Here is a 15087-nt window from a genome sequence, read left to right as displayed (position 1 = left end):
ACGAGATAAAGGGCTAGTCACCGGGATGCCCAGTCCCATGCTTTATGCAAACTAAATCAAAATAATTGCAAACAAAACTCCCCCTGGGACCTGATGTATGTTGGAGGCACTCGTTGTTTCGAGCAAGCCATGGATTGATGTTTGTTGGTGGAGGGGTAGTATAAACTTTACCATTCTGTTTGGGAACCGCCTATAATGTGTGTAGCATGGAAGATATCGCCATCTCTTGGTTGTTATGTTGATAATGAAAGTATACCGCTCAAAATATTATTCACCTCTATTTTAAAACCGAGCTCTGGCACCTCTAGAAATCCCTACTTCCCTCTGCGAAGGGCCTATCTATTTACTTTTATGTTGAGTCATCACCCTCTTATTAAAAAGGGATATTTAAATTAGTGCCCCTGGTTCCTTAGTTGTGCTCACTTTTCCCCACGCTCCAAACGTTTGCTCACTTTTCCCCTCTTCCTTAGCTGAAACTCTCACAAATGCTCATAGCGGGTGTTTGCCGTCTTGACCGTCCATTGACCGTTAATTGCTGACGAGTGGGGCCGAATCTTTGTTTGACTGTTGCTTGCTAACGTGTGGGACCGCAAGGAGACACGTATTGGGCAGCTTGTCTGAATGTGAAACAGATCTAGACAGGCCGCACTGCATCGCGCCGCCCCGCCCCCTTCGCAGGCGTCGTGTTGCATCCACCGCAGTTGTTTCCTCCACCCTATGCCCTATTCCGTTCGTCGGCGACGCCGCGTGTGCGCCAGATATAGCCCACCTCCCCATCTGGGATTACATAGCGATGTTGAGTGAGGACGCCCGGAATGCAGTCGACCGTGGAGAGGATTGGGTCGAATCCGCCGGCAGATAATTCATGGATTAAACCTGGGTAAGCATTGTTTCCTCTCGAATTGACATTCTAAGTCGTATTGTAGGCCATATTTGACTTCTGTTTGCTTGAATCATTCGAATTTGTGCTCGATTTTACCCGGCTAACTGAAGCCTTTGTTTCCTTCCCCCAACAAAATAGGATTGATCCCGCGCTGGCTTTCCGGCTGGCGATTAGAATGGAAACTAGTGTGCTGCGTGGTACTAAACCGCATTTGATTTCATCATTTTTCTATCCCAAAGTGGTAGAAACTAGCATATCTTTCAAAGATTTGCGAGCTGAGCTCCGAAACACCTATCCCTGGAGTGATGCCGATGCTGTTGAACTGAATTACTTCAGCAGTGACGAGCAAAGATTTCTCCCACTAACTTGCGACGATCATATGTCGTTGCTTTTTGTTGGGATTGCTGGCTGCCGATTCGGTAAACTCCAAATCGATGTGATTCAGCCACGCGCAGAACGGGTGAAGGGGAAGGGAGTTCAGACATCATCTGTCTGTGCTAATAGCCAGCACCCCGGCACTCCTTGTAGGTCGACACCAAGTAAAGCAAGTGGTTCATGGAGCCACAACATGCCTGCTGCCAATTCTGGTTCCGATTCAACTGCTGCTTCTCGTGTACCTTCTGCAGTTGGTGTAGAAGAAGATGCAGAACCTGACGAGGCAGTGCCTACAAATGATGATGAAGACGAGATGATGTTTCCTGAACTGGTCGATGTAGCCAGTCAGCAAGTAGTGGATGACGAATATATGGAGGAGCCCATCAGCCAAGCTAGGTTTGATGACACTGATGATGGAGAGAAGGTGGAGAACATGGACAACTTAATCGAGGATGAATACGATGGTGATGACATGCCAACAATTGAGTGGAACCGGGAAAAACCCGAGCTTAGTGTAGGTACCATTTTTCAATCAATGGTGGACTATCGGAATGCAGTGACAACATGGTGCATTATATCTGAAAACACCTATAAGATTAAAAGGAGTGAGCCAGCAAGGTTCACAATTTTTTGTCCATATCCTAGGTGTAGGTGGAACTTGCATGCATCTCGTATGAGAAAGAGCAAATATGTTCAGGTAATCCAAGTTCAGTTAGTAATTTAGTTTCAGATCGTTGAGTAAGGTTTCTTAACTGTTTTTTTACCCTTTTATTTTGTTTCAGATAAAGAAAAACCCACACAAGCACACCTGTCCACCTGGAGGGGGAGGGGGGAAGGCCAAAACCAAGCTAGCAAAAACTAGGTGGGTGGCAGATGCTATATTGGATTGGCTGAGAGAAGAACCTGTACTTGGTCCAACAGCACTCCATGGGAAGCTTTTTGAGAAGTACAAGATAGAAATTCCTTACATGAGAATTTTCAATGCTAGGGAAAAGGCTCTTAGCAGAATTAATGGTCAATGGAATGACAGTTTTCAGCTGCTTTACACTTTCAAAGCTGAAGTGGAGATGGCAAGTCCACGGAGTGTTGTAGAGATTGACAAGCATACAGTTTCATTCAAAATAAAAGGGAAGTCATTTCAGAAGGAGTGCTTCAGAAGGGCTTTTGTTTGTTTCAAGGCTTGCTGGCAGGGGTTTCTAGATGGTTGCAGGCCCTATTTGGCTGTAGATGCTACACATTTGACTGGAAGATGGAGAGGACAGCTAGTAGTAGCTTCTGCAGTTGATGGACACAACTGGCTATTCCTAGTTGCATTTGGTGTGATGGAGGCAGAGTCTGAGGAAAATTGGGTCTGGTTTCTGCAGCAGTTGCGTAACATTATAGGCACACCCCCAGGTTTAGCTATACACACAGATGCTTGTAAGGGTTTAGAGAGTGCAGTGGAAATTGTATTCCCTGGAGTGGAGCATAGGGAATGTATGCGACACCTAGCGCATAATTTCAAAAAGAAGTTCAAAGGTAAAGTTTATGATGAGAACTTATGGCCAGCATCATACACATGCAGCAAAAGGAAGTATGAACACCATTTGAGAGTGTTGTATGCTCAAAATCCTCTTGTGAAGGAGTACATGGATGCACATCATGGCAAGGTGTGGTCAAGAAGCAAATTCAACGAAATCTGTAAAGTAGATTATGTGACCAGTAACCTTGCAGAATGCTTCAATTCAAAGTTCAAGTCAGTGAAAGGGCTCTTCACTACACCACGACAGTGCATTCCCTACAGACGTGTGTTGGAAAAAGTCAGTATCGCCGACCGACTGTTGGTCAAAAAAACTTGTGGCAGACAGTCGGTAGAGGAAACATGCGAACAGTAACAGACAATTGGTCGGGAATATGAAAATATTCACTGTCGAATGATCGGTCGGGAAAGCTCTTGTGCCCGTCACTTCGTCGGTCGGGAAATAATGCCGACCAACCGTCTGTTACAATTGGGCCTGTGCGCGCGCGCAGGAGTTAAAGTTAGCGCCCACATTTGGCCCAAGCCCGCGAAGTTTTCCCCCTCTGCAGCGAAGTCACCACACGCGCGAGCCAAATCCCTAGTTTCCCCTTCCTCATTCCCCACGCCAGCCGCCCTGGGCTCCCGCCGCCCTGGGCTCCCGCCGCCGGCCTCTCCGTCGCGCCCCCGCACCTCCCTGCCGCTCCCGCACCTGCTGGCCTGCCGTCCCACGCCGCCTTCCCCCACGCCTGAACCTTCCTCCGACCAGGTGCTCTCTCTGCTCGAACCCTCGTCGTCACGGGGGGCGTCGGGCAGATCTCGGGGAAGATGGGGCTCAACCTGCTGCAGAGGAGCGATGCCTTGTACTGGAAGACCATGCTGGCTGTGGCGAAGCACTCCCTGAAGGTGTTGCTGCTCGTGATGTCCAATCCCATCTCCGTTTCCACCTACCTCTCCTAGAAGCTTTCAGGGTTGGGTTCCTGGCGAGCGGCGTCATCAGTTCGAGCACCAACCACTTTGTAATCCACATGCAGCTTCTAGGTTCAGGCTTTGGGTAAGATCTCTCTCCCTCGTATGGTCTCGCTCCTCCCCTCTCCGTCTGAAGTGTGTAGCCCCATGGATTTAACCTTTTGGGCTTTTGATGCGTGGATTTGATTCAATGGACTGCTCCCTATTTACTACAGGATGAAGGAACATAGCACATCGTTGCTGAATTTGGAGTTATACTCATCAACAATGGAAGGGGAAACAAGCAGTAAGCATAGCACAAAGTTGCTAAATTTGGAGTTATACCACATCTCACATATATAGGTCCGTCTTATTATGTACGTTCACATACATATGCATGTGGAAATCAAGATAACTCATAAACTTCAAAGCTAGTGAGGTAAGGGAAGTTTGTATGTCCCCATGGTCTGTAGTGAAAGGATTAGGATGTCCTTCTATTGGTTAGTCAATAGTGAAATGATGATTATATCTACTTCTGTTGCAGGTCCAAATTGCAAAACACTTATGTTCGTGTAGATAAACTCATGAGATGCTCTCCGGCTAGTTATGCGGTTATGCGGGTAATTGATGGTTTTGTCAGGTTGCTTCCTTTTTATGTTTTCTTCTTCTTCGGGTAAACTAGTCAACTATTTCCTTGGCTAGTTGCTTTATCACTTGTAACCATGAAGAAATGATAAGGAATTCTTAGCATGAGTTAAGATAAGGACCATAATTTCACCTGGTAGGAAAAATATATGAACCATGGATTTCCGTTCCATGGCCAGCAAACTATTAGTTGATAGACATATAGCATGCTCATTTTCTGTTTTAACTACTTTGAACAAGTGTCTTCACAATGATTGAATTAAAGGTTGCCTTAGACGTCTCTTAACCTTCTTGGGTCACATCTTTGAGATGAAATATTATGATTCTCAAGCTGATTTTTTTATCATTTGTTGAGTTTTTGTGTGGTAAAGTTCAACCGCTCAGAAATTAGTTGTTTGTTCCCGTGCTTCAGCTGAAGTTTGTTATCATATAATTTTTTTTAAATCTTGGTCTAACAATATTGTCTTGCTTGCTAATCAGGTACCAACAGCTGGGACAGCTTTGAGATGCGGGTGCACAAGAGGGTGATCGACCTTGTCAGCTCCTTGGACGTTCTCAAGCAGATCACCATTGAGAGGTTGAGATGACCATTAACAACGAGTCATGCAGCTGTTGGTGATGGGCTCTGTTAGGATGCCCACATAGGTGCTCAAAATCACCACCGGGAAGTCCCCCTGTGGCGCAAGGTGACCTGGCAGTGGTGGTGCACCGCCTTGCTTATGGCGCCAATGAGATGACGGGGTTGTTGCCCCGTGACGTCGGCATCGGCTCCCACGACTCCATCATCAGCTACCACTACATGGGTGAGTCCCTGGTCTCTCCTTCCTCCTCTATCTGCTCTGGCACATCTAGCCTTCGAGCTGAGTGATTTACTGTCAAGTGATTCTTTTTCATGTCTGTTCGAATATGATAACAAACACCGATGTAAAGATGAAATATTTGTCATGTTAAATAGGTCGCTGTTACTCATCCAAAAAGGTTATTTTTTAAGAACTTATTACTTTGTTGGACATTGATTGTATGCCACTACACCCGCAGAAATTTCCCTGAATCTCTCAGATGAAAAAATATCATGAATAAATACTACAGTAGCTTATTAGAAGTAAAATATCGTTGCTTCGGCCTTGCTTTGTGTGCAACAATGTAACACATTTTTTGGACATCAGGCACTATATGTGTTCATCTCCGTATTGACCTGCTTCAAATTTGTGACTAAACTAATTGTGCTCATATCTATTGATGCCCATATCTTTGTTCCAATTAGTTCAGAGGTAGAAGGTCAACATGATACCCGAAAAAATGGTCAATATGATAGGTGGCAAAAGCTCTTCTTTGTCTCTTGCGATCTTTGCCTGAAGAGGTGCTTGATTAGCTTGCAAACAATTACCCGTCGGCGGGTGCTCAAAATATCACGTATTGTTCAATTATGTCAAACAAGTGCTTTTGAACAATTAAAGGAACACGAAAACAAGACAATCATTTATCTAACTTATTAATTAGGTAACACAGTACCATTTTGCTCTAAGGCTTTTCACCATCAGTTGTCAGGTCGACATGGTGAGCTTTATTTGTGCAGAGAAATCTGCAGCATGCAAATTCTCCTTATCAACCCCGTCAGTAGTTTCACCAAACAACAATGCAGACTTGAATCCAACCGAGTCAACTAAATGTGTGGTCTTATCGAACCATGTATGGCTGCCAGGTTGTGGAATCAGATAAAACAGAGTACATTTCCATTGCTCTTTCTATAAAGAGGGGGAGAAGGAATGCTTGCCTAGCTCTATATATACTCTAGAGAAGCTAACTGACCTGAAAGTTAATTTCACCAATAAGGTTAATTTTGAGTGCCTTTAGTAGGACTAGGCCTGGGAGGCATCCGAGAATGCATGCCTTCTTGATCTTCATGTGTCAGGACATTGGTGTTTGTTCATCTATAGACAACCGTATTACAAGGCTCCCAATAGCATTCCATTTCACTTCTCTGTGAAATAGGTGTAATTTCGTTCCAGTCCTTCCTCTTAGAAAAATATGGTGAACAAAAATGTGTCATTTCTACTACACACCAACGATGTCCTGGAGCTTGGCGGTGCAGCTCTAGAACTCTGGTCAAACTGGCTGAGAAAATAGGACAAATAGCAAGCTGCAGCCCAAATGAATTTTTGGAGTAAACTTGTCATATCTTATAAATTTGAGAGAAGGGACTCATCATGCCATGTCTGGCTCTAGGTTCTAGAGAAATCACATTGACTTCGCTGGGAGAAGACATAGGAGTTACTGTATGCTATGCCATGATATCCAAAATCGACGCAAGTTAATATGAGGTTTCTTTAAAAGTAACATCCAAAGTTTGCATGCATTATCTTCCAGCATATGTACTATGAACTCGGAGCCTCGTAAATACAGCAGCATATATTCAAATGTTGCAATTGATTCATTGACCTTCAAGGAGGTTTCCAATTGCAAGCTACAGAGACAGAGAACTTCTATTATCATCACAATATTACTTTTTAGCTTTATTTTTGTTATCTTACTAATACCGTGGTTTGGTTCATGAAATCAGAAACAACATCTCTTTTGTGAATGAAATAATAATTTTGTGTTGTTTAGCAGATCAATTTTTCTAGAACCTGAATAGACTGACCAGCTTGTTGGTCAAGTAATATCTACTATATAAAGGGGAACATGCTGCAGTAAAGCCAAGAAGAATATTACTATTTACTTTATATACTTTATCTACAATAATTAGAGTTAATGTGAGTGGTAGATCCTTTCAAGGTGCCTCGACATCTTCTGTTCCCATTGAAGCGCTCACAACTCTCTGCAAAACCGAGCCACTCTTCTTGTTGAAGGGGGAGCCCCTCATCTTTTGCATCTTCTCTTTTTCTCTGGAGAAGTACCAGAACAGTCATCATTAGGCTTGAATATTTCTTCCGTCAGTTCATGCCTCATGCCTTCCCTCTCAGCTGGCGCCTTACTAGAATTGTAGAATTCTCACAAATACAAGAGTCTATATTTAATCTCCATGCTCTGAGAACAAGAACTTCAGCTTATTTAACCTTGCTATGGAATAAATAGCTTCAGGATCACAATTAGCCTTTTCTTTTTCTTTATATGTTCATGGCACTTATGCACAAGGATTCCTGGTTCCGGCTACTCGGGGCACTTGTGAACATATTGGATTACTGGTGCATTATGCAAACAGCGGATGATCTGCTACTCCTATAGATGAGTAAGGTATTTATCCTGTATTTATTTCTTGCGATCAAAATCTGTACATTCACCACTATATATTTTAAGTTCATTCTTATGACCCAACTTCAGATAGACTAGTTTTATGTACGCTGTAACGCCCTCGATGCGGCTATAGCTCCCACGTGTCGAGGCACGACTTAGAGGCATAACCGCATTGAAAGCAATGTCGCAAGTTAGGCAATCATCACAACATCCCATGTAATATAGATAATAAAAGGGGAGATACATATTTGGCTTACACTCATCACGTCAATCAAAGTACATAAATAGCATTACAACATTCAAACACTCATGGCCCGACTACGGCGCCAAAATGAAAGATAAACCCAACATGCGACACGGTCCCGATCACCCCAACTGGGCACCACTATTGATCATCAGGGAAAGACACGTAGTAACGGCGTGAGTCCTCGTCGAACTCCCACTTGAGCTCAAGCGCGTCATCTGGAGCGGGATCATCAGGCGCTGCATCTGGTTTGGAAGTAATCTGTGAGCCACAGGGACTCAGCAATCTCGCACCCTCACGATCAAGACTATTTAAGCTTAAAGGTAAGGCAAGGTAATTATGTGGAGCTGTAGCAAGCGACTAGCATATATGGTGGCTATCCTGTTCGCAAAAGAGAGCGAGAAGAGAGGGCAAAGCGTGAACGAGAAACTAGAGAACAACCTGCGCAAGCATTACTGCAACACTGTGTTCACTTCCCGGACTCCGCCGAGAAGAGACCATCACGGCAACTCACACAGTTGATTCATTTTAATTAAATTAAGGTTCAAGTTATCTACAACCGGACATTAACAAATTCCCATCTGCCCATAACCGCGGGCACGGCTTTCGAAAGTTCAAATCCCTGCAGGAGAGTCCCAACTTAGCCCATGACAAGCTTTCACGGTCAACGAAGGAATAGACCTCCTCCCGAGACATTCCGATCAGACTCGCTATCCCGGTTCATCAAGACACTTTGACAAGTCAAAACCAATTCAGCAACACCGTTCGAATGTGCCGACAAATCCCGATAGGAGCTGCTGAAAGATCGTGGATGTCGCCTAGAGGGGGGGTGAATAGGCGTTTTAAAATAATTACGGTTTAGGCTTGAACAAATGCGGAATAAACCTAGCGGTTAATTCTGCAAGCACAAAACCTAAAACAACTAGGCTCACCTATGTGCACCAACAACTTATGCTAAGCAAGATAGCAACTACTGTGATAGCAAGATATATGATAAGAAACAATATGGCTATCACAAAGTAAAGTGCATAAGTAAAGAGCTCGGGTAAGAGATAACCGAGGCACGCGGAGACGACGATGTATCCCGAAGTTCACACCCTTGCGGATGCTAATCTCCGTTTGGAGCGGTGTGGAGGCACAATGCTCCCCAAGAAGCCACTAGGGCCACCGTAATCTCCTCACGCCCTCGCACAATGCAAGATGCCGTGATTCCACTAAGGGACCCTTGAGGGCGGTCACCGAACCCGTACAAATGGCAACCCTTGGGGGCGGTCACCGAACCCGTACACTTTGGCAACCCTTGGGGGCGGTCACCGGTACCCGTCAAATTGCTCGGGGCGATCTCCACAACCTAATTGGAGACCCCGACGCTTGCCCGGAGCTTTACACCACAATGATTGAGCTCCGAACAACACCAACCGTCTAGGGCGCCAAGGCACCCAAGAGGAACAAGCTCTAGGGTGCCCAAACACCCAAGAGTAATAAGCTTCTCAAACTTCACTTCCACGTATCACCGTGGAGAACTCAAACCGATGCACCAAATGCAATGGCAAGGGCACACGGAGTGCCCAAGTCCTTCTCTCTCAAATCCCAGCAACTAATGCTAGGGAGGAAAATGAGAGGAAGAACAAGAAGGAGAACACCAAGAACTCCAAGATCTAGATCCAAGGGGTTCCCCTCACATAGAGGAGAAAGTGATTGGTGGAAATGTGGATCTAGATCTCCTCTCTCTTTTCCCTCAAAAACTAGCAAGAATCCATGGAGGGAGTGAGAGTTAGCAAGCTCAAAGAAGGTCAACAATGGGGGCAAAAACGAGCTCAAGAGATGGGAACCATTGGGGAAGAAGACCCCCTTAAATAGGTCCCCACGAATCTGCCCGTTATGTACAGAACAACATAGGAGCGGTACAACCTCTATGAGCACCGGTACAACCGGTAACAGGCAATAAGCGGTACAACCGGCCCACAACCGCCCAACAACCGCACCACAACAGAGACCAGTCCGGTGGTAGAGCGGTACATGACCGGTACAACCTCCGGACCAATTCTGGAGCGGTACAACCGCTCCAAACACCGGTTGTACCGGTCAAGCGGTACAACCTCTCCATGGGGCGGTACAACCTCTCTGTGTAAAACAGGCAATATCAAAACAGCCACAACTTTCGCATACGAGCTCCGAATTCAACGAAACCAAGTTTGTTGGAAAGCTAACGACAAGGGCTAACACAATCTTGAGAGAAATATCAATAAGAAGCAAATGAGAAAAGGACCATAATAAAATGGTGAGAACCCTTCCTCGGAAAAGACCGGTAAAACCTCCAACACCGAAAACATCATAGAAGATGCATGCGAACTCCGTTTTCGATGAACTCAAGCTTGTCATCAAGATGACCATAAGCTCTAAGACTCACAAATGGAACCAAACAAGAACCAAGAAAGATGATGCAAGGATGCAATGGTTTGAGCTCTTCGACTAATGATACGATCAAGCTACTCCTAGAGAGCCCCCCTTGATAGTACGGCAATCGATCCTACAACCCGGTCTCCCAACTACCACTATGAGACCGGTAAAATAGAAAACCTATCAAGGGCAAACCTTTGCCTTGCACATAGTCCACTTGAGCTAGATGATGACGATCTTGACTTCCTCAAGTTGGACCACCTTTCTTGATTGTGTTGGCTCGATGAAGACTAGTTGATTGCTCCCCCATACTCCACTATGGGTGAGCCACTCTTTGGCACATCTTCACAATTCCATTGACACCACAATGGACAAGCTTCAAGCTTGATTGCTCCCCCATACTCCATTATGGGTGAGCCACTCTTCGAGTTGCTCCACTTGAACTTGCACACTGCAAACTTGATGACGATCACCACTTGATGTCATCCTCCATGGGTTGTATGAGATCTTCCTCTTGACGCAAGACCATGGAAACATACCTAACCCCACAAAGAACTCTCACGTAGACCATGGGTTAGTACACAAAGCGTAATGGACAATGCTTACCATACCATGGGATCACTTGATCCCTCTCGGTACTTCTTCTACGCTTTGTGAGTTGATCAACTTGATTCACTCTTGACTTAGTCTTGATCAACATTGAATCTTTCCAACTCTCTTCATTTGGATGATGTCTTGAAGGTAAACATGAATGATCACACAATCTTCTTCTTCAAGACATGCTTGCAATAAGCCTCAACTCACACATGACCAATCTTTGGATAATTCCTTGAAAAGCACTTTGGCCATCTCAACTCACACATGACCAATCTTTGGATAATTCCTTGAAAAGCACTTTGGCCATCTCAACTCACACATGACCAATCTTTGGATAATTCCTTGAAAAGCACTTTGGCCATCTCAACTCACACATGACCAATCTTTGGATAATTCCTTGAAAAGCACTTTGGCCATCTCAACTCACACATGACCAATCTTTGGATAATTCCTTGAAAAGCACTTTGGCCATCTCATAAACTCCCTGAAACCAACACATGGACTTCAACAAATCCTTCAAATATAACTCAAGGCAACCGTTAGTCGAGATTGTCATCAATTACCAAAACCACACATGGGGGCACCGCATGTCCTTTCAATCTCCCCCATTTTGGTAATTGATGACAATCATTTTCAAGAGAGTTTATATAAGGAATTATTTATCACCATGCAATGCAACAACCAATAATGCATGTGTATGAGATGCAAATGCTTAGGTACAAAACCAAAGCAAGAAGAAAAAACTCTCTAAACTTATCCACAAAACTCTCTGAAACTTCTCCCCCATTGGCATCGATTGCCAAAATGGGCGAAAAGCTTAGAAGGCCAATATAAATTGTGTTCCTCCATAAGTTGTGTATTTCTCAACAAGAGAGTGGAATGCAATGCACATATCCAACGGTAATACTTGGAGGAAGACCAACTATATTGAGGCACCAAGATTGCTAAAGGAATGATATGCCACAAGGACATAACAAAGAAAGAAACAAGCAATCAAAAGGTACCAATTGAAGCAAGCAATCAACGGGTATCAATTGAACCAACTAGACCAAAGATCCTACGAGCTACATGAATAAAGGATATTATGATATGAGCGAAGGAGTGTTCTAAAGAAACTAGAGAAGCTCCCCATGATTTGTGCACACATAAGAATTTTTGTATTTGGATACAAAGTGCACAAAATAGGATCACAGCTCCCCCAAAATCAATAGAAACTTACAATAAGTGCAAGTGAGCATATAGGAAACAAAGCCTAGTACTTGCAACACACACATGGTTGAGCAACAAGTAATAAAAGAGGCAACTTAAGAATGGGCTCAACCAAAATGATGTGTGTGAGTCAAGGCAATGCACTTGAGAAGACTAATGTACGGATGAGCATTAGGCATCAATGAAGTCTTGAAAGAACGAGGCACACGGTGCAAGGCCTATCATTCCCACACACAACTAGCAAATGGGTTCACAAGCTTACTAATAAGCATATTAAGAACCTATGCTTGTGACAACCCGTGGTGAAGATAGAAGATGAAAGCCTCATCAAGACGAGGGATACCAATAAAGATGGCAAAAGCCTCGTAAAGATAAGCATGAGGAAAATAATCTTCACCACACACAAGAGTGCATCAAGATGCAACGATAGAAGACACGCACTCAAGGCAAAAGCTTTCACGGAGCCACCAAAGAAATAACATAAGAAAGACAAGGTGGCCGTGAAAGAAAGGATATCAACTAGATATGCAACTTCTCTCAAGTGTATAAGATTCTAGGTAGACGAAATCATGATGATATATATCTACAAAGAAGGATGTACACCCGAAATAGTTACAACACGAGGAACAAGATATCCAAAGGGAGGTCATACATATACCAATAAGATATTTTCTTGGAAGCATAGCTCATGGCTAGATATGGTCTTATTGTATATAAATGAAGTCCACACACGAACAACAAAGACATCACAACTAGCAACAAGAGATCATTGTTGGGATGCTTTGAGAAAGAAAACAAGTATCACAAGAATGAATGAATAACATGCCATGATACAACCTACACAAGGTTGATACAAGAAATGTGTGCATGAAGAATATGAAGATACTTGTTACCGAGTTAACATTGGAAGGATGTAGTAGACACCAATTGAAGGTAGATAGTAGTTCATTGATCATCCTAGCTCGACTCCAATAAGCACATGATGACAACACCTTCCTTGTGAGTGAGCCGAGCTTCCAATGTATCTCCAATTGTTCCTAGAACAACAACACAAACAAAATGGTATCCAAACTCATTGGGACCAAAGAGTTAGAGAACCGACAATACATAGGAAAAACTCCACATAAAAATGTGCACATAGATACGAAAATAAATTTCATGCACATCTCATCCAATTTGAGACTTGGTAGAGCTTCCCCTATATATTTGGTCAAAGAAAGAAAACATGCCAAAGATACTACACAAAGTTAATACGCATGCTCAAGACTTTCAAGAACCGATACCAAAAGAAAAAGAAATACCAAGTGAAGAAAAGATATCAAATGAATAAATCATCACTTGGAGGATATCAATAAAAGATACATCAAGGAATGAGATATCCATTGATACCCACTAAATAAAGGATATCAAACCCCCAAAAGAGAGGATGGTTCCAAACAAACCAAGCTCTCTACAAAGTTTCATGATGGCACAAAGTACCCAAAAGAAACGACTTGCCTTCCACCGACACACACTTGATAAGGATCACAAGAAGAGTGTTTTATAGAAAAATAGGATAGCTCCCCCAAGCATTGTGCAATATGGAGAATTTGCATTTGAATACAAAAAGCACAAGATGGGATCACCACTTTCACTATATCTATACAAACACTAGACAAGATCAAGAAATAAACAAGATTCACAAGTGGTATGGAAGGCAAAGGGAGTTGATACAATCCTTGGCAAGAGAAAGGGCAAATAAAAGCAAAGGCTAATGTAAAGATGATCAATAATATCTACCATGTGAGTACCAATTGTCAAAAGACAAGAAGTATTTGGAAATAATTCCCGGTGGTAGATGGCAAGGATATCCGACATCGTCTTCACACCAAACAAAAAGAAAATTGCAACTTGTAGAGCTAACATGCCACCTAGGAACAAGATAATTTACAATATCAACTCTAGATGACAATATCTCAAATGTACACATTTTCTAGGCTAGTAATATACACATAGCATATTACTCCCCCATAATGTGATACCAATTAAAGATAGACAAGAGGCAATTAAAGGATCCAACAAGAGATAATTAATGGACTATTTAGAATTTGAATTTCTCATGAGAAGACATACCACATAGTGACTAGATAAGCTTGCAATATCAATACTAAGTGGTATTTCCCATGTACCCACCTTTTATAGGATTGTGAAGTGCACAAAGCACATCACTCCCCCCATAATGGGATATTCCATTAATCTCTCACAAGAGCCAACTAAGAAAAAAACAAGATGCAAGAGGCTCAACGCATGACACACATGTACATGATGTGCAAACCAACACACACATACTTGATTGCTCAAGATAATTAAGTTGGAAGCACAACATATACACACACATGCAAGGAACAAAACCAAAACATGCAAGGGGGCAAGTAACTTTCAATGTAAGCAATTGAGGTACAAGTTACCGCAAGGAGGCACATTGGATATAAGATATAATCTTGATGATTCAATTGACTTGGCTTGAGACAATAAGAATGATGAAGTACCCTTAATTCTTCATAATGTAGCCAAGTCTCCAATGACCTCCAACATCACCTATTGATCAAGTTTGAGCTTGTTGGTCCCCAATCAAGTTGGGTCCTAAGAGGTTACTCACAATAGGCTTGGCTACCCAAATGGTTCTTTGCTTCAAACCACTTTGAGTACCAACAAACTTTGCAACCACATTGCCAACCTTATCCTTCCCAAGAGAATAAAAATCATCAATAATAATTGGGTTGGATAAGTTACCACTAGTGCATGAAGAGGCGAGGTGACCTTTCTTGCGACATAGGTAGCAACGTCTACTCTTCACTTTCTTCTCACTTGATTTCTCAACTTGAGAAGCATAAGCTTGAGTCTTCTTGGGAAGAGGCTTTCCTTCAACTTGAGGTTGAGAATGAGAGTGTACTTGTGGCCGCTTCCCTTGTTGCTTGTCACTAATGGGCTTCTTCTTCAATGGGCAAGATCTAACATGATGCCTTTCTACTTTGCACTTGAAGCAAACAATCTTGGCCGAATTCTTGACTTGTTCTT

The 15087-nt window shown here is 43.2% G+C and overlaps 1 long non-coding RNA gene across 4 annotated transcripts; it reads left to right on the top strand.

Moving 5' to 3' along the window:
* Positions 1-3318: 3318 nt before the first annotated feature.
* LOC125524115 lies at positions 3319-5323 on the top strand. Of its 4 annotated transcripts, none has more exons than XR_007290553.1 (4): positions 3320-3807; positions 3938-4140; positions 4246-4321; positions 4827-5323. It is a non-coding gene; the product is annotated as an uncharacterized LOC125524115 (long non-coding RNA). The 4 variants fall into 4 exon arrangements; XR_007290552.1 differs by having other exon boundaries at positions 4246-4341; XR_007290551.1 differs by having other exon boundaries at positions 3319-3807; positions 3938-4321.
* Positions 5324-15087: the final 9764 nt, after the last annotated feature.

This window comes from Triticum urartu, chromosome 1 (genome assembly GCF_003073215.2).
Source record: "Triticum urartu cultivar G1812 chromosome 1, Tu2.1, whole genome shotgun sequence".
In the NCBI taxonomy this organism is placed as follows: Eukaryota; Viridiplantae; Streptophyta; class Magnoliopsida; order Poales; family Poaceae; genus Triticum; species Triticum urartu.
Note: the sequence above shows the minus strand (reverse complement) of the source record. Positions and strands in the feature narration are given on the sequence as shown.